The sequence below is a fragment of the Cicer arietinum genome, chromosome 2 (assembly GCF_000331145.2).
Source record: "Cicer arietinum cultivar CDC Frontier isolate Library 1 chromosome 2, Cicar.CDCFrontier_v2.0, whole genome shotgun sequence".
NCBI lineage: Eukaryota > Viridiplantae > Streptophyta > Magnoliopsida > Fabales > Fabaceae > Cicer > Cicer arietinum.
This window is the reverse complement of record NC_021161.2, coordinates 39,520,719-39,542,887: the sequence shown is the minus strand read 5'-3', so window position 1 is coordinate 39,542,887 and position 22,169 is coordinate 39,520,719. Positions and strand designations below refer to the sequence as shown.

Here is a 22,169-nt window from a genome sequence, read left to right as displayed (position 1 = left end):
CAATGAAATATATGTTAAATAAACGGTTAATGATTTTCATTTTAGTAGTTAATGAAGTATTCAAAGTGATTAATCGTATAAATTTGTATATGTGTCACAAAAATATGTCTTAATAATAAAAATCAATTAAAAAAATATATTTTTTCTAATGACATAAACTTGTATCAAATCAAACTAAATTAATTATACCACCAAATTAAAAAAGACATAAGTAAATCACATGTGGTAAGAGATGCAGCTTGCGACCCACCGTTAGTCGTCCTTCACGGTGACATTAAAAAGATAAGTACGATATCAAAAGAGGAGTTTGTTGAATACACTGAAGTGAGAAGACAAAACATGTCGGAGAAGACTGAAAAGTTGGTTTTATAAAGTTGGACTTCAAACATTAGGCCTAATTTTAAAATTACGGTAAAAACACTATGCCGATCAAATTCACCTGAATTTACTCTTAAATCGCGAACCCATGTTCATTAATTTGGTCTCTAGTACGAATTTATCAAAATTTGAATCTACTACTGAGTTAAATCCACTGCATTTTTGGCACCTAACAACGTAGGTTTTTACGTATTAAAACTCAATTTTGATAACATTGCACGCCTCTTTTTGACCCAATCAACTCTCTATATAAACATCTATTCATGCAATCACAATAAATGGTACACATTTTCTACTCCACTATACCTTTCACAATCTTCAAATAGCCATTTACTTGAGGGTTTGAGTGTTTACAGATACCAACTCACCTTAGGGATAAAGAAATATTCGTAATCAAGCTCAACCATCCTTCTCGATCTAGTCCAAATAATTTGTGTTGTTTGTGAGAAACATATTTTCCATAATACTAAAACCTCATTCCATTCACAATTCTCTGTGAACCTTTATCCCGATGGTTGGAAACAACAAGTGAAACAGTGTCAAGAAAAGTTTGGTAATACCGTTCAACATACCATATAACAATATGGAGACTGGAACACGACATCCATATCTCGCACTCCAACGACCAACATTGTCGAACCCATCGTCGTGCTTGCCTTACTCCAAAACAATGAAGCAACCGATAATGATCTCATCACCTTGGTGTGGAACTAGTCACAAATGATCACAAAGTAAAACATTTGTTTATGAAGGGTGGAGAACTAGCAAATGTTGAGACAAAATCTCAATTTAATGTTTTGATGAAAACAAACAAAAAATTAATTAAGAATGTTAATTATGATTCTAAATGTTATGTTAATTTAACTTTTGCTTTAGAGTGTATTAGTTTAAAGATAGGATTTAAATAAAACAAAGAGATCAGCATAAAAAAGTAAAAAACTGAATAGACAAGAATGGAGAACATTCTTAACAAAATCTGGAAAACGGAGAATGTTCTCCAGTTTCAATAATGATCATCACAACTCCAAAATCAATCAATCTCCACTAGTTAAAAGAAGTTTTAGCCTCTGAATTTTACATCTATATCATCAACACTTGGCAATGAACAAACTGAGATGATCAAATTTAAAGAAACTACTCAAATCACAAAGAGAAAAGGTCCTGAATCAAGCAAGTTCAAGCAAGTCTAAACATTCTCCAGCTTGATTATCAACAAAGTTAAACAATCTTGAATTGTACAAGACATCCAGATTGTTCGTGAAGATATTCATAATGATCAAGACTGAACCTCCAGATTGATTACCAATCTCCAGGATGTTCAAAGACTAAGTCTCCAAATTGATCATCAATCTCCAGAATTTTCAATAAACATTTTGCAGAAGTTCATCATCATTCTCCAGCATGTTCAACATCAATCTCCATAATGATAACATCAATTTGCAGAAAGTTCTCATCAGTCTCTAGAATGATCATCAGTCTATAGAATGATCAGATCAGTCTCCAGAATGATTAGACCAATCTCAAGAATGATCAAACTAGTCTCTAGAATGATCATCAGTCTCCAGAATTTTCAACATAATTCTCCAATAGATTGACATCATTCTCCAGGATTTCTTCATTCTTGAACTATAAGAGTTCAGTATAGTTTGGGTAGATTGTAAGAAATCCTATCAAGGTTGATAGGTGACCTGATTGAACTCCTTTCGGGGAGGAAATGTTTTAATTTTGTAACAGATCAAGGTTGATCTGAGCTAGGTGTTGCAAAAACCAAGAAGGTTATTTGTTTTAAACACTTAGTGAAAAATCTCTCAGTTGTGAGGACTGGACATAGCCCGAGTTGGGTGAACTAAGATATATTCTTGTGTGATATATATCTTCCCTTATCTATTTACTTTCAGTCTGATTGATTATCCAGTTAAATACATAAACTGAATTGCTGATTTTAACTAACCAAGAACGTTCTCCATTTTTTGGTTAAAACCAATAACGTTCTCCGTTTTCTGTTTTCACAACCAAGATCAATCTTGAGTTATTTTCTTAATTTTTTAACAAGAATTTTTAAAAGGGTGAATTTACAATTAAAATCCCCTTTCTTGTAAATTGACATTGTTACTTCAACAAATAGTTATTCCTACCATCATCGTAATGGAGATGGAGACTCTGCACGGTTTAGTAGAAAGACACTCCCTTGAACAATATGAACAATCAGTGCATCCTCGTTGTAGCGACTTACTATCTCTTAGAATTGTCCACGAAATGACTCCCACACCTAAACGTCATCGACATTCGTCAAGCAAGTTCCTAACTCTAATTTGTTATCGCTATTCACCCAGATCCTCCCAACCATGGAAGTGTCCCCGTCACCAATCACCAAGTTCACAACCACATTGTGTTCCCTCTCATGTTGAGATGTGGAAGCAAACCATTAAATTGGAGGGGCTTTCAATGCAAGGGGGCATAATTTCCTTATTCCAAAGTTATCGAAAAAGCTTCCTTATATGGACAGCTAAGATGAGACCATCAACCCATATGAGAACCTCCTAAAAATTGAGGCCATACTCGAATACCACGAAGCCCAATGACCAACCATATGTAGATTTTCACATTCAATCTAAAGAAAGATGAATGACATGGTACAAGAGCCTTTGGAGAAATTTCATGGACTCGTGGGGGAACTTTGCAGATAATTCACCATCAATTTCACCACTTCTCGAAAGCAACTGAAGACTATATTTAAGTTGTCGATCATAGTATAGGGCTAGGATGAGCCCCAGTTAAAGTACATATAACACTTTAAGAAAGAAGTCGTTCTCGTATGAGAAGAAGAAACAAGATGAAAATGTTTTTGTTGAAAGAGTGACTCTTAGAGAGTTGCAGGTTCACCGACAATATCAATCTTAAAAATCATAGGAAATTGAACGACTTAATGTGAAGGTGAAAACATGAGAAAGATGGTTGAATTGTGTTTGATAAAGTTGTTAACTTTTTGCTAATTTGATGAAGATTGGTTGATTTTTATGAATTACTTAGATAATAAGCAATCAGATTCAGAAGCAGTAAAAATAACTTTATCTTGGTTCACCACTTACTTGGCTACATCTAGTCCCTTCATTTAGAAGGCTTTAATCTATTAATTCAAATACTTTGAATTACAAAACACCCGACCCTCCAAGCTAGTCTTCCCAAACAACCTAACAACCCCAGACTTTTGAGGAACTAATCACCTTGACCCTACAAGCCAAGTCTTCCCAAACAGCCTGACAACCTCATACTTTTGAGGAACTAACCACCTTGACCCTACAAGTCAAGTCTTCTCATAACAACCTAACAACCTGATGACTCTTGATCATCATATGCACATTTTTCATTGTTTTTAGTCTTAGTTATATTTTATTCATTAGTTAATTTAAAGAGTTATTTGATATATTTTGTTAATTTTAGTTCTTTGATTTAATAAAATGTTTATGTTCTTATTTCCTTGATTAAGTAGTATTTTTTTTTTTTTTGGTTTTACGTTGTTACTTTGTTTTAGTGCAATGCTGAATTTTGGTGAAAAATCAACATGACCTATGTGGAGTATTGCAGTCATATTTGCAGTTGTAGATGTCGAATTGGAGTCAAACCAAATGCACATGAAAGCTAGGATCCATAGCTACAACTTTCATGAAGACACAAAAACCAAATTCGGATTCAAAAGAGGAGAAAAATGCACTAAACTCCAGACATTAGATTTTCTTCAAAAACATGAATCTTCTTTCAAACTCTTTGAAGTCAACTATATTGTTTTCATAAAATACTTTTATTAACATCAAAACTCTAAATGTAAAACCAAATTGGTTCCAACATCATGGCCCAAGTCAATACCTATGCTCAAAACAAATACGATATTAACCCATGGAATTTTTAGAGATGAAAACAAGATAAGGCTTCCTCCTCTAAACCCATGTGGAAACCTTGCTAGAACGAAGGCGGGATGAGAGATCCCTCAAGAAGCAAGGACTTGTTGAGTGATAAATTTAATGAGCGTCAAAGAGTGCAAAATCCGAATAAAAAGTGAGACAATCAAGGCTTGAAGACTTAGTAAAATTCGAGAAAAAGATTTTTTTTTTTTTTTTTTTGACATGAGAAGCCAAGTCGACAACACCAAAAAATGAAAACCAGAAACACACGTCAAAGTGTTTAAATTTGATACTATTTGAGGATGCATCAAATGTAGTAGATACTAGACTAGTGACGTGGGTCATTTCGACACCACTAGCCGTTAGGATTATTTTTTATATATAAATAGGTGTTGAAGGCTTTGTTTTAAGGGTTGGTTGATCAATTATCATACATCTAAATCTAATTGTAAACAATTATTGATTCTATGTGAAATTTAGATTATGTCATTTCATTTCTTGCAATTTTTTTATTTGTTTACTTTTTAGTCCTTTAATTCCTCGATTATGATATCTTCTTCATTTACATTTCTGCAAAAATCGTACCACAAGTCGTTTTATTATAACTAAACTCATCTTATGAAAATATGCTTTGTACACCTTGTGTTCTTGGATTTCTTGGATTTCTCCCAAGTTCACAAATTATTCCATTCATAAACCATTGCATTCCATATGCATTTCATGATACAGTATTTAACTTGCATCTTTACTTTTACTAAAGACTTTTTCATCATCTAATTATTTCATTAAAATCACTATTTTACATAATCTCACCCATCTCATTATCTATTGCACTTTATACTCCGAAATTAAGTTTGGTAAATTGGTTCATTCACCCAAAGTGTTCTGAAATTGAAAAGTCAAATATGTTCATCCTTAAAAAAGTCAATCTATTTTTTAACTTGTCAAATATTCATTTAAAATCAACATTACACGCCTGTTGGGAGTTGTTTGAATTGATTATATTTATTTGGCATATAGTTTAATTATGTGACTTTAATGCATTTAACAAACAAGATAGTTGTAAATTTAAAGTACACTCTCGATAAACGTAGATAAACGCACGACAAAAGTATGACTACACCGACAAGCAATAGTTCTGATGATGCAAACAATGTGAGTTCATCCATGTCAATGTTAACAAGACCTCTGATAAGATTCCTTGCCTACACCCCCACAACACATTCTCCCAAGACAAGAGTCGACAAAAAAAATATTGCAGTTTCCACTAATGCAACAACCGCAACATTGACAGCTGTATCCACCTAAAGGATGGAATCGAGCTGGTTATACAAAAAAGGTAGTTGAAACAGTACACTTCTTGTGCCCAAAATTCTTCTCCTTATGGAAGAACAAGGCACAACTCTTCTTGCCATTGTCAGACAAAAGGAAAAAGGAGTTGCTCGTGGCTTACCAGTGTCCATGTTCGTCACGTGCGGAATTCTCCGAAACAATACTTTCCTGACAATGATGTCTTTAAAGGCTAATCTTCTCCTTAGCTTGTAGGAGGACTTCATGTCAGCTATGGTTGTTTCAGGAGGATTCTCTTTCGCAACGACTCACAATCTAAAGAGGAGTGTCGAGAATAACAAACAATCCCATACTAAGAATCAACAACCAAGTTATATACTTGAAATCAAGATATAACATCCTAAATACATCATAGCAAAAACATCCTGTAAGTATCAAATAATGTCCCCTATTGGTGCAAAACCCTTCGACAAACACGTCAACAATTCAGTTTTATTTTTCATTTCTTGTTAACATCTCATCAAGTTCACATATATCAAAGAGTAATAAATCTAAATACTCGAATTCTCTAACTACAATCTTATGTGAACTCTTTGTTATTTTAGCTTGACTGCAAAAATCACATTTTTCAAAATCATTGAACAATAACTTTGGAATTAAACCTAAGTTACTTAATTTTGAAATTAAATATGTTCACATCAGATAGTATAGCATGTCAAAAATTAAAATCACATAACATATATGCAAAAAGAGACATTTTATTGATTTCAACATTCAAACATAAAGAGACATTAAATTTCAATATTTAATTTAAATATGTCATGAGTGACGTACCTTAATAGATGATCTCATGAGTTATCTTCTGAATTTTACGGAAGTGTGCCTCCACGGATCTGTCATCGGTCATCTAATACTCTGGGTAGCAGCTCACAACTTACTTACTCAGAATATCTCAAACATCTCTAGCAGTATTGCTGGAACTGTAATAAATATATAGATCATCAACAATTCCATTAAGAATAAAATTCTTATCATTATTCTCCAATAGGTTAATTCTTCAGCTTTCTTATCCTTTTCTGTTTGCTTCAAACTGAAACATTTTATCGAAATCAGAGGCAACAGAACCAAATCCAATAATCTCTTCGGTTGACATGGCATAAAGAAACGTCTTAAAATTATTATTTTTGAGTTTTAGAAAACTATTTAAAAACACAATTTATGCCACCGAAGATATTACTGAGTTGAGTCGCGGACTAGGTCGCTCTCTTTAAGATGTTTCGCGGCACTGCCCAAATTGGGCAAGACAGACTATCAACCACGAAGTCCCCAAGATAAAACATCTCAGATTCATTGTATCAGAATTTCACTGCACCGTAGAAAATTGTTCTAGAATTACACCCTCAATATGGGAGTTAAAGCCACTCTCTATGACGATTAAAGTCACTCTCAATATGGTACTATGACCATTCATAACTGCGGCATAACCGCTCAAAAAAACAAAAAAAACAAAGTGACTACGACATAATAACCGCTACGACATCGATCTAAAAACCGAATAGGCTACGACATAACAACCACTCTGAAAACCGAATGGACTATGACATAACAACCGCTCTAAAAACCGAAGGGACTACGGCATAACAACCGTTCTAAAAACCGAAGGGACAACGGTACGAAACCGCTCATAAATATCGAATGGACAGAAAGGGGAGAAGTGGCTCGAAAACATAATATAAAAGGGAGAAAAGATAAAGTTGGGAAATGCATCCAATTTTGGTGTACTTTTTACAATAGTTTGAAACTCATTATATAGTGATGGAAGCAAACTCACATATGCTTTCTAACCAATGTGAGACTTTAATATTTGCAAGAGTTGAATACTACTCAAAATATGAGAATTTTCTAAGGTGGGACTTCAAAAAAAAAAAATTTATTTCCAATGTGGGATTTGAATTTAAGAAACATGTTTCTTTCCACTTGAATTTACAAAAAATATTTCTTTCCAATGTGGGACTTGAACAAATTTTTTAAATTCACACAATAACATACTTATGTTCCAACAACAATCGGAGTGCATAATCCGCCAAATAGACATGGCCACTGGGCGGGGGAGGGTTTCGCCTCCTCCACACCCGCACCCAGTTAATCGGGGAAAACCTGCACCTGCACCCGTTTTATAGCGGATGTAAAATTTAAACCCCATCCCCGCCTGCAACGGGGGTTTGGATTTCTCCACTCGCACCCATACCCACTCATATATATGAAATTATAGATTTCAAAGTCATATTTATTATAATAAAATAATAATTATTAAATAATAATAAAATTAAAAAATATTTTCTATAGAGATAAAATTATAATTTTTAATATTTAAAAAAATACTAAATATATTCAATATGTATATGTATATAAAATTTAAAAATTACAATAATATTACTTGTGGGGTGGATATGACCACCATCAAACCCGTCCCCGCCCCCAAATTTTAGTGTCGAGGAAAATCTGCACCCGCACCCAATTAAAGTAGATTTTCCCCGTCCAAATCAAGTGGGTTCGAGTGGATACCCGCAGGTGCGGATTTTGTTGCCATCCCTACTGCCAAACATAAATGTATCTGTCTCTTTCGAATCTAATCGACTCTACATTAAAGCTATTTGGTCAAAATAAAAGGTATGGATTTTTTACTCCATTATACCTCTCACACTTCTTCAAAAGCCACTTATTTGAGCAGACGAGTGTTTGAATGTACTATCTATTATATCTATTATAGATGCAAAAAAATGTTATTGAATCAAGCACAATCGTCTTTCTTCTATTGGTCTGGATCTATGTATTAATTTAGAAATTTTACGTTAGGACTTATAATTTGTCCCATTTTGAAAGGTATACGTTTGTTTTTTCAATAGAAAAAGGGAATTCAAGAAAATGGAATTTAAGATACAAACACATAAAAAAAAAGTTTAGAACACCTTTATTTGATTTTTTTCAGAGGAGAGGGGTATTCTCTTATATTTTTTCTTGTATCATTTTGGCGGCATGGCCGAGTGGTAAGGTGGGGGACTGCAACTCCTTTTTCCCCAGTTCAAATCTGGGTGTCGCCTGATCGACAAGAGAATCAAAACAAGTTTATTTCGTTTTGTTGATACATAAAACTTTTTTTTATTATCATGAATTTCATTTTAATTTAATCCAATTAAAAAATATTTTCTATTCTATTTCCATTCTAAGAAAAATAAAATTATTTATTTTTGGTAATCTCTACTAGTGAAAGAATTTCAGAAAAAGTTCTACAATTGATTTAGAGAACGAATCGGGAGACAATAAGGATTAGATCAAATGGAAATAAGAGATGCAAATATAGAGTATGAGTATGCATAGGAATCGATCTTGATTCGATATTTTTTACTTTAATCAAATGGCGAGGAAAATAAAACATAGGTGCCTGAAGATGATGACGAGTAAAATGACAATCAATCTCAATGTGTTTGGTGCGTTCATGAAAGACCGAGTTGTGAGCAATTTGAATAGCACTCTTGTTATCACAGTGCATCGGAGTTGGCTCAGCAAGAGAGATACCCATATCAGACAAAAGCCAACGCAACCAAATTATTTCAGCGGTAGTGGATGCCATAGCACGATATTCAGCTTCTGTAGAAGAGCGAGAGACAATGTCTTGTTTCTTACTCTTCCAAGAAATAAGAGAGTCTCCAAGAAAGATACAAAACCCTGTGGTGGATTTACGATCAGTGGTATCACCAGCCCAATCAGCATCAGAATAAGCTCGTAACTTCAATGAGGATGACGATGGAAAGAGAAGACTTTGAAATTGAGTTCCTCGAAGATAACGAAGAATCCGAAGAACTGCTGCCCAATGTACTGTAGTGGGGGAGACAACAAACTGACTAACAACATGAACAGCATAAGCAATGTCAGGTCTGGTAATCGTAAGATACACTAAGCTGCCAACCAAAGTACGATACAAAGTGGAATCTGGTAAAGGAACACCATCCGAGGGAGCATATTTTACATTCAACTCAAGAGGAGTATCTGCTGCTCTAGTATCAGAAAGACGAGCCTGATCAAGAATGTTGGCAATGTACTTGGATTGAGAAAGAAGGTAGCCTCTAGGAGAGTAGGCAACTTCAATCCCCAAGAAATAGCGAAGAGTTCCCAAGTCCTTCATCTCAAACTGTTTGGCTAACTGCAATTTCAACTCATTAATTCCACTAACATCATCACCTGTAATAATCATATCATCAACATATAGAGAAAGTATAATGCGACCATGAGTGGTGGACCTTATAAACAATGCAGAATCATGTTCACTAGAGCGAAAACCAAGAGAAGTGATCACAGTAGAGAATTTCTCAAACCAAGCTCGAGGAGCTTGTTTAAGACCATATAGAGCCTTTTTTAACTTACATACTTCCCCTGGATCATGAGAAACTCCTTGTGGAGGGACCATATAGACTTCTTCATGAAGCTCACCATTTAAAAAGGCATTTTTGACATCCATTTGGGAAATATGCCATTGACGAATAGATGCAACTGCAATAAGAGTACGAATAGTGGTCATCTTGGCTACAGGAGCAAAAGTTTCTTCATAATCCATACCATATTGTTGAGAGAAACCCTTAGCAACAAGACGTGCTTTGTAGCGCTCAACTGACCCATCAGACTTAGTTTTGATCTTGTATACCCAACGAGACCCAATAGCACGTTTTCCAGGAGGAAGAGGTACTAATTCCCAAGTGTTGGTTTTGTGCAATGCAGATAGTTCTTCTGCCATAGCCTGCTGCCAAAGAGGATCAAGAACAGCCTCTTTATAGGAAGAGGGCTCAGACAAACTGTGAATAGAGGTTAAGAAAGAAGCAAACGAAGCTGAGTAAGTTGAATAGACAAAATCAGGTAACTGAGTAGACTTACGTTGACGAGAAGGGTAACGAGGAGGATCAACAATCGCAGGAGGTGGTTGGACAGCCGGGGGGACAAGAGGGATGTCATCATGTGGAGTAGTAGTATTTGTCCTGCAATTCTCAACATTACAATCACTAGAAGCGCTATCATTAGGACCAAACGGATCAATATGGGTTAGTTCAGAACTCTTAGTAATCTGCGAATCAGAGGAAACAGAGTAAAAAGGAATGTGCTCAAGAAAAACAACATTACGAGATACATAAAGTTTTCTTGCATGAGGATCATAACAACGATAACCCTTTTGACCATCCCCATAACCAAGAAAAACACACATGGCTGAACGAGAAGACAACTTACTGCGCTCTACTTGAGGGCGAAGAACAAAACAAGTAGAACCAAAAACTTTCAAAGAATAGTAATCAGGGGTAGAAGCATATAATTTTTCAAAGGGAGACAAACCTGATATGATAGAGGATGGAATTCTATTAATAGCATGAACAGCAGTAAGAACTGCTTCTCCCCAAAACTCACTAGGAACTGAAGCGGACAACAAAAGGGAACGAGCAGTCTCTATAATGTGACGATGTTTCCTTTCAGCAACTCCATTTTGTTGAGGAGTATCAGTACAAGATGTTTGGTGGCGAGTGCCATCATAAGCAAGTAATTCAGAAAATTTATTAGAGGTATATTCACCACCTAAATCACAACGAAAACACTTTATAACAGAATTATGTTGAGTTTTGACCATTGCACGAAATATATGATAAATGTCAAAAAATTCAGACCGATTTTTCATAAGATAAACCCAACAATAACGAGTGTAATCATCAATAAACGAAACATAATATCTAGATCCACCTTTGGTGAGCACCGGTGATGGACCCCAAACATCAGAGTGAACTAAATCAAAAGGCGCATATGAAACGGAAACACTTTTACTAAACGGTAAAGCTGGAAATTTAGCAAGTTTACAACCACAACAATCTGAGATATCACAGGGTTTTAACTTTCCTAAGGCTCCAGTAGAAGCCAAATATTTTAATCTAGAAGCAGAAACATGTCCAAGGCGAGAATGCCATAAATAAAAACTAGAAGATAATGAATTCAAGCGAAAACTAGATAATAAGTCAGCAGTAGTTGTTGAGGCTGCAGTATCTGGGAGTCGTAGTTCATCCAAAACGTAAAGTCCCCCCTGTCTATGGCCTGTCCCAATCAGCCTCCCAGAATGTGGATCCTGCACACAACAAGAAGTGGAAGAAAACGTAACCGAATAACCGAAATCACATATTTGACTAACAGAAGCAAGACTCAAAGTAAGATTAGGAATATAATAAACATTAGAAAGAGACAAGTTAGGTGTGGAGACAGAACCAATGCCTGCTAGTGGCATAGGAGTTATAACCGACACAGACGAGGCAGGTTTCACAGACACAAAAGATTTATCATCGTATGTCATATGATGAGATGCTCCAGAATCAAGAATCCATATGGAAGGAGATATACCTGACATACCAGAGGAGTTCAAACCTTTAGAAGAGGTGGCAGACATGGCATGTGATTGAGTGGCAAGAAGTCTTTGAAGTTGTTCTGCAATATCAGATATTTGGGAAGCACTCTCAGATGAGTATACAGAACCAGAACTAGAGTCAATGGTAGGAGGAGCAGAAGCAACAACATTGGATGATGGCCCCCTAAAATTCTTCTTATGTGTTCTCCCCAATTTCGGACAACGTGCTTTCCAATGACCTTTTTGTTTGCAGAATGCACATTCATCATTACCAAGCCCAACTCTCCCTTGAGATGTTTTTTTTTGAACAGGAGCAACAAAAACAGATGGAGGAGCTGAGAGAATTTCCTTATTTAACATACCAGAATGAGTCTTAAGTCTGATTTCTTCTGCCAACAATTCACTAACTACTGATTCAACATTAGGAAGGGGGGAACGATGCAAAATACCCCCACGAAGGCCCTCAAAATCATCACGAAGAGCCATTAGAAACCAAACCAGACGTTGCTCCTCTCTTTGATCAATGTATGCTTTGACAGCTTTCAACTCAGGTGATTCCATAAGAGCCAATTGATCCCACAGATTAGTCATTGCCGAATAGAATTCCTGAATGGTCATACTGCTCTGCTTAAGGGCTCTAATATCACTTTCTAACTGATAACGTTTTGCAAAGTTAGACTGAACATACAAACGTTTCAAGTGATCCCAAATCTCTTTAGCAGTATCATATTTTGCTAGTTGTACTCCTATAGACAACTCAACAGAATTATTAATCCAAGTAATAATTTTTGAATTACTAACATTTCATGTTTTCAGATCTTTTGCATATTGAGTTTCATCCTTTTTATCTGTAGGCTTAACAGAAGTTCCATCAACAAAACCCCACATATCTTTTCCAATCAAAAAAATTTTCATCACATAACTCCAATAAGAGTAATTTTGTCCATTGAGGTGAACACTAACAGCTTGAAGAGAATCATCCTTAACACCAGCCATAACAAATAATGACAGAAAAATACGACAAACACAATCACTGAGAGAAAATAAATTAAGAATAACCTGGTGTTGTGCGAGCACGATTTCTCCCTCTCCAGACGTCGTTTCGTCGATCCGACCGTTGAAGATTTGAAAGGGATTTCGGAATAAAAAGGTAATATATTCCATCAAAGGATTTAGAAGAACAAGAAAAATAGTATACAAGGAATAAGACGAAATAGGATAAGTATATATATGATCTCTTAAAGAATTTGAAAGAGTTACTCATAGGAATGAGATTAAGTCATGCCGATTGATAGAGGTTTACGGTTTAGTCTGTTAACAATGAAAGGAGGAAGAAAGAGGAAGAAGAGAAAACAACCACTCTAGGGTTTCATATCATATAATAAACCAAAACTGAAGTTAATAGGGTTACAATGAGTATATATAGAGGAAAATAGAAAATATCTAAAATACCCTTACTACTAATATATAATAATATTATCTAATACTTATTTGTCTTCCTACCCATTAGTAAGATTCATTCCCTTACTACTTCCAAGGATATATTTTATTTTTTATTTTTATGTTTAATGTTTTTTAATTCTACTAGAAATAAGATAAGAACTTGTTAGATGTTCTAATTGGATGTTTCATCAATAGTGTTATGAGAGAATCTTTTTTTGACTATGTACTAGCGATTCCACTATTATTATAAGATATTATCCGATTTTTAGTGAAAAAACAAAGAGAATAATACAAGAAAAATTAGTGAACAATAATGAGATAATTCGTTCATATTGATAGAGATAGGAGACTACATTTACATGGATATAGTAAGTCTTGCTTGGGCTGCTTTAATGGTAGTTTTTATATTTTCCCTTTCCCTTGTAGTATGGGGAAGAAGTGGACTCTAAGGGTACTACTAATTGAGTTAAGGGATCAAACTGTCTGAATTGTTTGATAACAGGGTTCTGGAATTTTTTAACTATTGAATTTAGTTATTTTATTAATACTCATTAATGAAATGCAATTCTATCTGCATTTTAAAATTCTACTTTATTCAAGTGATGTATTCTATGTATAATATTGAAAATACTCTTTAAATCAAACAAATATTTGAACTGTTTCCATCTTCCTATTTTGAAAGTAAAGGGAATACAAATAATTGAAAATGGATTTCTACTTCAACCAAATTCGTTTAAAGATTTCTATTTCGATGAACCGGTTACCACAAATATTTTCAAAATATGAAAAAGTTTTTTTATCGAATCGTCGTATGATCTGTCCATAATTTAATCTATCCATTTTTTGGAATACAAAAACGATTACGTTAATTTATTATTTACCGGGATTCTGCAAAGAATGAGAAATCTAAAAATTAAAATCAGAAAAATAAGAATTTTTTTTTTATTATTATTATTTCGAATTGATTGGAGCCAATAAAAAAAACGATGAGATAAAACAAAGAAAAAATATAGACTCTATGGAATCGAAATTCCATATATTTTTATAGATATCAAAATCTATTTATAGATTGGTCCAGATTAAAGATTGATCCAAATTAAACTTTTTTTTATATAGAATAAGTAAAAAACAATAGAATAATACTTTCTACTTTTACCATATATAGATAGTATAGTAGAAAGAAATAGATTTTATTTATTTCTACCATACTATATGGATTTCATAGAGTTATGTTGATTGTAGTCTGATCATTTGATTTAAAACTAAGATACGAAATGGAAATCCTTTTTTCAATCATTATTATTGTATTGATAAAAAATAAAAAGTAATGTTTAAGTAAAATTAGTCACTTTGACTTACAGTTTTTACGTAAATTATAAGTAAAAAGGTAGTAGGAACTAGAATGAAGAGTGCAGTAGCTATAAATGCGAGAATATTTACATCCATAATCTCTATGTTTTCTTTCTTTTTAATTTCTAATAAATACTTTGGAATTTAATCCCATGGAAATGATAAATCTTTCGTCGGTAAATTCAATGGTATAAATTTTATCTCAATGATATAAAATCGGATCAATATCACAAATAACAATATCTGAGCTATCAAATCAATTCATCGTCGAGAAGTAAATAGTATAACATAGGAATGTCTTTTATCCATACTAAATAGAAATAAAAATAAAAGACTATGCATCCAAAATTCCTTTTTTTTGTTTTCTTCTTTTTTTTTTAGTTTAAGGTAAAGGTTTGGACGAAAAAAAGGTATTCTTGTTAGAAATGAGATTTTTTGTAACTTTTATTCCATTTCACACACGAAATCATTTGATATTTTTTTGATTGTGATTGAATTTGTATCCGTCGGGACTTACCAAAAAGAAATAATTTTATTTTTCTTAGAATGGAAATAGAATAGAAATTTTTTTTTAATTGAAAATCAATTGATATGTTTCCACAAATAACTGAAATTCAATTTCTTGATTTGTATATTCTATTTTTGGAAACTTTAAAAGTTCTTCTATTAAACCCCGATCAATAAATCTAGAAAACCCTTCAAATTGTATTTGATTCAATCCAGGTAGTGTAGACATTCCTTCATTCTCAACGCAAAGCATTTTCAATTTCTCCATTTCTTTTATAGAAAATATTCCACGATTTGCTGCGATTCTTCATCTAACTCACATGAATCGATTTAGCAATAATGGAATTTTTATTTCTTTTTTACTTTAATGAATGACATGAAATTTTACTTAATAATGTCTATAAATAAAATCAAATATCTTTTATGAAAAGAGGAAATTTTAGACTCCAATTGGAATTTGCAACAAAACAAACAGATAGAATCTAACTTGTAATATAAATAGAAATCAATTGATAAATTTCAACTGGACATCGAGGTGAGAATCTTAAAACAAAAAAGAATCTTAAAACAAAAAAGGAATTCTATTTATACTCTTACTATATGGTTAAATTAATCAAAGTTCAGTTACAGTCATACGAACTTTTAAATGATGTGTCAGTTGGTATTTAATACGTTCTCTATTTTAAAATAATTGTTATATTTGTATATGCAAAAGTTATCCTAAAAAATTATCACTTTCAATTTCCAATGCATATTTAAAAGTTTATTGTGTTAAGTAGAGAGTAGAAACATAAAGTAGTCGATAGAAAAAATTTCTAAATAATACTACATTATTGTTGTTTTATTTATTTATTATTATTATTATTATTATTATTATTATTATCCTTAGACTATATTTGATTATTTTAAAATAAGTGGAATAGAGCAGAGTAGAACAAAGTAGAATGGAGAAGAGTATAATGAAATAAAATATCTGCTCCATTGTTTGGATATTTTAAGATGAAATGAAAAACAAAAAGTGATTGCATGTCGAAATTGAAGGGTAACAAAAGTGATGGAATAGGATGAAATACTTTCACGCATGTTCTACTGCATTTCATCCTTTTTTAACATTCAAACAATGGATTATTAATTTATTCCAATCCATCTAATCCCATCAATCCAAACTTAGCCTTAATACTCCAAAGTACAAAATATGACTATTATATATAGAGAGTCGATAAGAGAGGAAAAAAGTCAACTATACTAATAAAAGGTGTAGAACTCCAACATGAAGTTTGTCACGGATAACGTGGGAGTCAATCTCTACATGTTTTGTTTGTCAAGAGAAAACTTATTATCACAGTAGATAAAAACTTTGGATGGTTGGTTTGTTGTGGAAGTCACCGAGAAGAACGAGAAACCGTGGTTGTTTCTTGCTTTTTCAAGAGACTAATGAACTGCCAATGAATAAATAGAACCCAGTAGTTGAATCATAGAAGCCTCTGATGATGTCAATTGGAGCTGCATGCATGGAAGTCTAGATCCTTTGTAGTTGAAAAAGAGAAGTATGACTTAAGACCTTTGTTGGTTATAGCCTATTAATGATATGTGATGCATGAGAAACAACATGACCCTAACAACATACTGGTGGTTGAGATTGAAAAATTAAGGCCCGAGCCACTCCCAAAAGGTGGTGATGTTTGTGTTCAACTATATACCATTCCAGATACATCATGGTACGGAATTATTTGGACTACAAGACTAAATCAGATTATCCAGCAAGATTTGATAACTACTAGTCAACACATTCAAATTCATTTATCAACAGATATTTTTTTCTTTTTCATTTGAACTCATTCCAGTAACCATTTATCGTAACAGAAAATCAACTCGTATCAATCAATCAAATTTGTTGAATAAATAGCATAAAACATAACATAATCAAAATTTAAAAAAAGAAAAAAAGAAGAAAGTGGAATTTCAAATAATGTAAGGTAAGTAAACCCATTTTTATTGTCAACGATGGTTAGAACGTATCTATGATTGAGAATAGGACCCCAAAAAGTCAAAACAATTAGCGGAATAGAGACACTATCGACAAATGGTAATCATATTTGTTTGGCAAAAAACATGTTGATAAGAGTTGGTTCTCCTTTTTTCATTTTATGCCAAGTTGCATGATGTTAATTAGTTACCTACTCTATTTCTCTTCCTAGTGTTTCATTAAATATATGATCAATGACTATGGTTAAATATCAATGTAAAATATTTTTATATTCACAGTGTATACTTATTAAAGTATCATTTCTATCATTTTCATTGCTTCGTGTAATATTAATGTGTGATGATAAAAAAATTTAAACATCATATTTTTAAAACAAAAATATTTGATAGACACTCACATTCAATATATTTCTTGAGAGAAATAGAGAGTGATATGACAAATGTGATATGGTAATAATATTTTAGAAATAGAGATAAAGAAGAAAAAAGAAATATTGAATGAGTGAAGAAAAACTAGGATCTTACACAAACTCTATTGCTTGAACAAACTTGAATTTATCAAAACTTCTTTTACAAGTAATGCTATTTTTATTTGTTTATTTATTATTTCCAAGAACCAATCCATGACTGTGTAGAAACATAATTTAAGTAACGTGAATAATCTTTTAAATGAAATTATGTAAATAACAAATATTTTTAAAATTTGTATATTATTTATTTTACTTTTTATTTATAAATTTATATGACTTGCCAATATAAAATATTATATACTATTAACACATCACAACAATTTATGTCTATTACTTTAACATTGATTATTATACAAATTAAATATTTTTTAATATCGAATAATTGTGATTAATATGTAAAAGACTATATAAATTAAATCTTTTACTCATAAGTGTATTATCTATTTCATTTGGCTGAATTATTTCTGCTGCCTTTAATTCATTAACAACATAGGTAAAATTTCGACGGTCTAATAAATAATTAATCAGATTTCAATCGTAAAAGATGCGATTCATATCCACCATTGAATAATAACAAATATTTCACCACACTCATATATTATATCACAATTTAATATGCATCCTATACATTAATATTCAGTGCACACATACAACAAAAATTACAAAGAAGAAATTAAAAACTAAAAAAGTACACAGAAGACAATAACTAATTTCCGTTTGGAGTTAGTAACCAACTTGAAAACCGTTACATGACGGAAACCTAAAACGGGTAAGTGTCGGTGTGAGGAGTAAAAACGGGGGGAACGGCAAAGAGTTTCTTCCTTGCAATACAAACAGGGCGGTTAATGAAACTAACATGAGAATCAAAGGAAGGAACCATATTGTCGTGATTTTGTTGTATCTCTTCATTTTGGATAGGAGAAGAATCGGATGTTGTTGGTGATGATGATGATAGTTGAGATAAATACATGTTGTCGATTCTTATCGAAGTAGCGTAGTTTCTTGCGGTGATTTTTGAGTCTCTGAGTTTTGCAAGTGCTCCTGGTTTTAGATACCGATGATGGTGGGGTTTGGTTGGGGTTGATTTGGATGAGTTGGATGAGTTGGGGCTTTCTTTCATTGTCATTGCTATGGAATTGGAGATAATGAATTTGGAATTTGAAATTTGAATTATTGTGTGTTTGTATGGAACGGTTTGTTTCGGGTGTGAGGATTTAATACAACGCATGGATCAAATCTATCTAAGAATTTTTTAGATCTCCTGTAAACGTGCAAGTCACGTGCGTGGGTTTCATTTCATTTTCTTCCTGTATATCTTGGAACTTATTGCATACCATTAATAACTATTATACTTATTCAAAAAACTAATAATAATAACTATTATACTACTCAATTAATTTCTTTTTGATGAAATTATGCTTTTTTATTTGTTGCATTGGTTGGGTTAAAAATATTGTAATGAGGTTTTTGCATTACTCTTATCCTTATGTTTCCATCCCGTACTAGAGTTTTTTTTCTATATAATTGATTTAAAAATTATTATTTTTGGTTTCCATTTTATGCTTTCTATATAATTATAAAATATTACGCTATCAAGTTATTTTTATAAATATTATGATAAAAGGTTATAGATATTTAATGTGTTAGAGTGTAAGTTTGAACTAACAACAATTTTCTTCTTCTGTACTTAGTACGAGTGAGTTACGTTGCATGATATTGTACATATTCTTCTATTTTATATAATGGATTTTATTATTTACTCTCCTCAAGCTCAATAAAGTTTTGGTGAATATATTTTAGGTTGGAAGTTGACGAGTCAAGCTCAATAAAATTTTGGTGAATATATTTTAGTTTGGAAGTTAACGAGTGATAGTGTCTTTTTTTTATCATTTGTTTATAATGCCATTTTCGAGTCTAATAACCATTTATCGAATCGTATTTTTTGAGTAATTTGACGCTAGAAGGGTCTTCATAAGTTTGAATGTTTTACGTGGAAGCTTTGCCATGAGTCCTTATTAACAAATGGAAATTGGGTTAGAATGAAAGATAACATACAGTGATGTGTGTCCTTTATGCAATGCCTCAACTGAAAAGGTGATTTGGAGGAGTATGAATGAAAAGGTGTTTTGGAATCTTTGGTATACTTCTAGTTTGTCGATCTATAAAAGCAAACAAGAGGTTTCATATATTCACCTTACTATTCATCGACCTCTAGGCGAGCATAACACTAGTGATGTTGATGGGTGTATTACGAGGAGAATTGTCAATAATGTTTCTAAATCAAAAGTTCTCTTTCAAAAATTTCCTACTAAATCATTAATATTATATTCTCTATTAAAATAAATTTTTTAAAGTTTCAATTTATTATTTTATTATTTTTTGTGGGCCTAAGCGAGGAAGTTTATAGGGTTAATATTTTGTTAAATGAAATACTTTTTTAAAAAAAATTTGAAATTTATTTTTCTCGAAAAAAATATTAAAAAAATTTCTCTTGAAAAATCTAAAATATTTTTTATCGGAAAATTTTTTAAATGATTTTTTTCTTGAAAAATTGTGAGCAAAATCAAAAAATTCTTTTTCTTAAAAAAATCAATTTTATTTTTCTCGAACAAAAAAATATCGCAAAAAAAGTTTGTAAATATTTTTTTATCGAAAAAAATCAAATTTTTTTTATCTAAAAATTTTGAGAAAAGAAATTCAAAATTTGTTTCAAAAAAAATATTGATTTTTTTCGAAAATGTGGAGTCATAGGTCCCACTAATCCCACTAAATTTTAAGGACTTTATTTTTGGTGACCTTTTAAACTATTAAATTTTTTTGGTCTTTCCAATATTTAAGTTGAGACCAATAATTAGTAGATTTGTGAAATTGACATCTCTAATTACGAGCAATGTCTTTTGGCTTCTTGCAGCAACTCTCCATTCTTGTTCAGTTCTTGAGGCATAATTATGGGATATTCTCTATGGCTTGAAGATTGCATGGAGTAGAGGTTTTTGTCAGATTCAGGTGTACTCTAATTCTAACACTAGCATTATGATACTTCGGGATAACTGCGCAACAACACTCATCCAATCCAATCTCTTGTGGAGTCTCTTAATAGGTGTATGATAATTTAGTTGAAATAATTTGACTCAATTAAGTTGTTGATGTTTGGAAAAAACATGGTTTGAGTTTGAACTTGCAATCTTAGGATTTTTTATTCCTCCTATTTTTATTTTTCATGCCTTATTAGCTTATGCTTCTTGTGTTTCCTTTCCTAGAGGTTTTTAGACTTTTAATTGGGGTATATATATATATATATATAAGAGAGAGCAACCACCGGCTCCTTTTTAGAACACCAAGAGATTGGTGCCCCTCCGAACATAAAAAACATAACCGGCCGTTGATTTCCGATCGTCCTTATCTCCGCACCAATTGGAGTCGGTGTATCCAAGTAATTCGCAACTTCTGCCCATGTCACTTCCACAACCAAGAGTACTTTTCACACCAATACCCTTTTTACCTTTTGGTAAATCAACCAACATCCATGTATTGTTCCCTTCAATTGATTCCAGTTCTTCCTTCATAGCACATATCCTCTTTGGATCGCTTAATGCCTCCTCCGTATTCACCGGTTCGGATTCGGCCATTAGAGCGAAATGAATAAGATCACCCTCATTGTTGATCTCGCTATCTTGGAACAATTCACAATCACGGAGTCTTTGAGCCAATCCTCTTCGCCTTGTTGATCGTCTACTTGATTCACCTCTTTCGGTTCTGAAAGGTTGCTGTACAGCACCTTCAGCATGCTAAAAATTCAGATTTTTCTGCAGACAATCGATTGGCAAATCGATTTCCACCTCCCCAGACTGATTTTTCTGTTGCAAATCGATTGGCACTTCTCCAGTAGCTCCAGGATTTCGACCCAAATCGATTGGTAAATCGATTTCCACCTCTCCAGACTGATTTTTCTGTAGAAAATCAATTGGTGAATCGATTGGCACTTCTCCAGTAGCTCCAGGATTTCGACCCAAATCGATTGGTAAATCGATTTCCACCTCTCCAGACTGATTTTTCTGTAGAAAATCAATTGGTGAATCGATTGGCACTTCTCCAGTAGCTCCAGGATTTCGACCCAAATCGATTGGTAAATCGATTTCCACCTCTCCAGACTGATTTTTCTGTAGAAAATCGATTGGTGAATCGATTGGCACTTCTCCAGTAGCTCCAGGATTTTGGCATAAATCGATTGGCAAATCGATTTCCCAAGCTGATATGGCAGTTTTTCTGCTGTCAAACTGCTGTATCTCATCCACGATCACATCTCGGCTTATTACGATCTTCTTGCTACTCACATCAAACAACTTGTAGCCTCCGGTAGGATGATATCCGACAAGCAACAACAGTTCACTCTTGTCATCAAGCTTCTTTCGAAGCTGTCCC

General features: G+C 32.9%; 1 long non-coding RNA gene and 1 other non-coding gene across 2 annotated transcripts; one reads left to right on the top strand and one right to left on the bottom strand.

Moving 5' to 3' along the window:
• The first annotated feature begins 8,597 nt into the window (after positions 1–8,597).
• Positions 8,598–8,668, top strand: TRNAC-GCA (transfer RNA cysteine (anticodon GCA)). Its single transcript has one exon. It is a non-coding gene; the product is annotated as a tRNA-Cys (tRNA).
• Positions 8,669–11,403: 2,735 nt separating this feature from the next.
• On the bottom strand, positions 11,404–12,158 carry LOC140919241 (uncharacterized). Its single transcript, XR_012161818.1, has 2 exons — positions 11,988–12,158; positions 11,404–11,718 (listed from the first exon to the last, which is right to left on the bottom strand). It is a non-coding gene; the product is annotated as an uncharacterized lncRNA (long non-coding RNA).
• Positions 12,159–22,169: the final 10,011 nt, after the last annotated feature.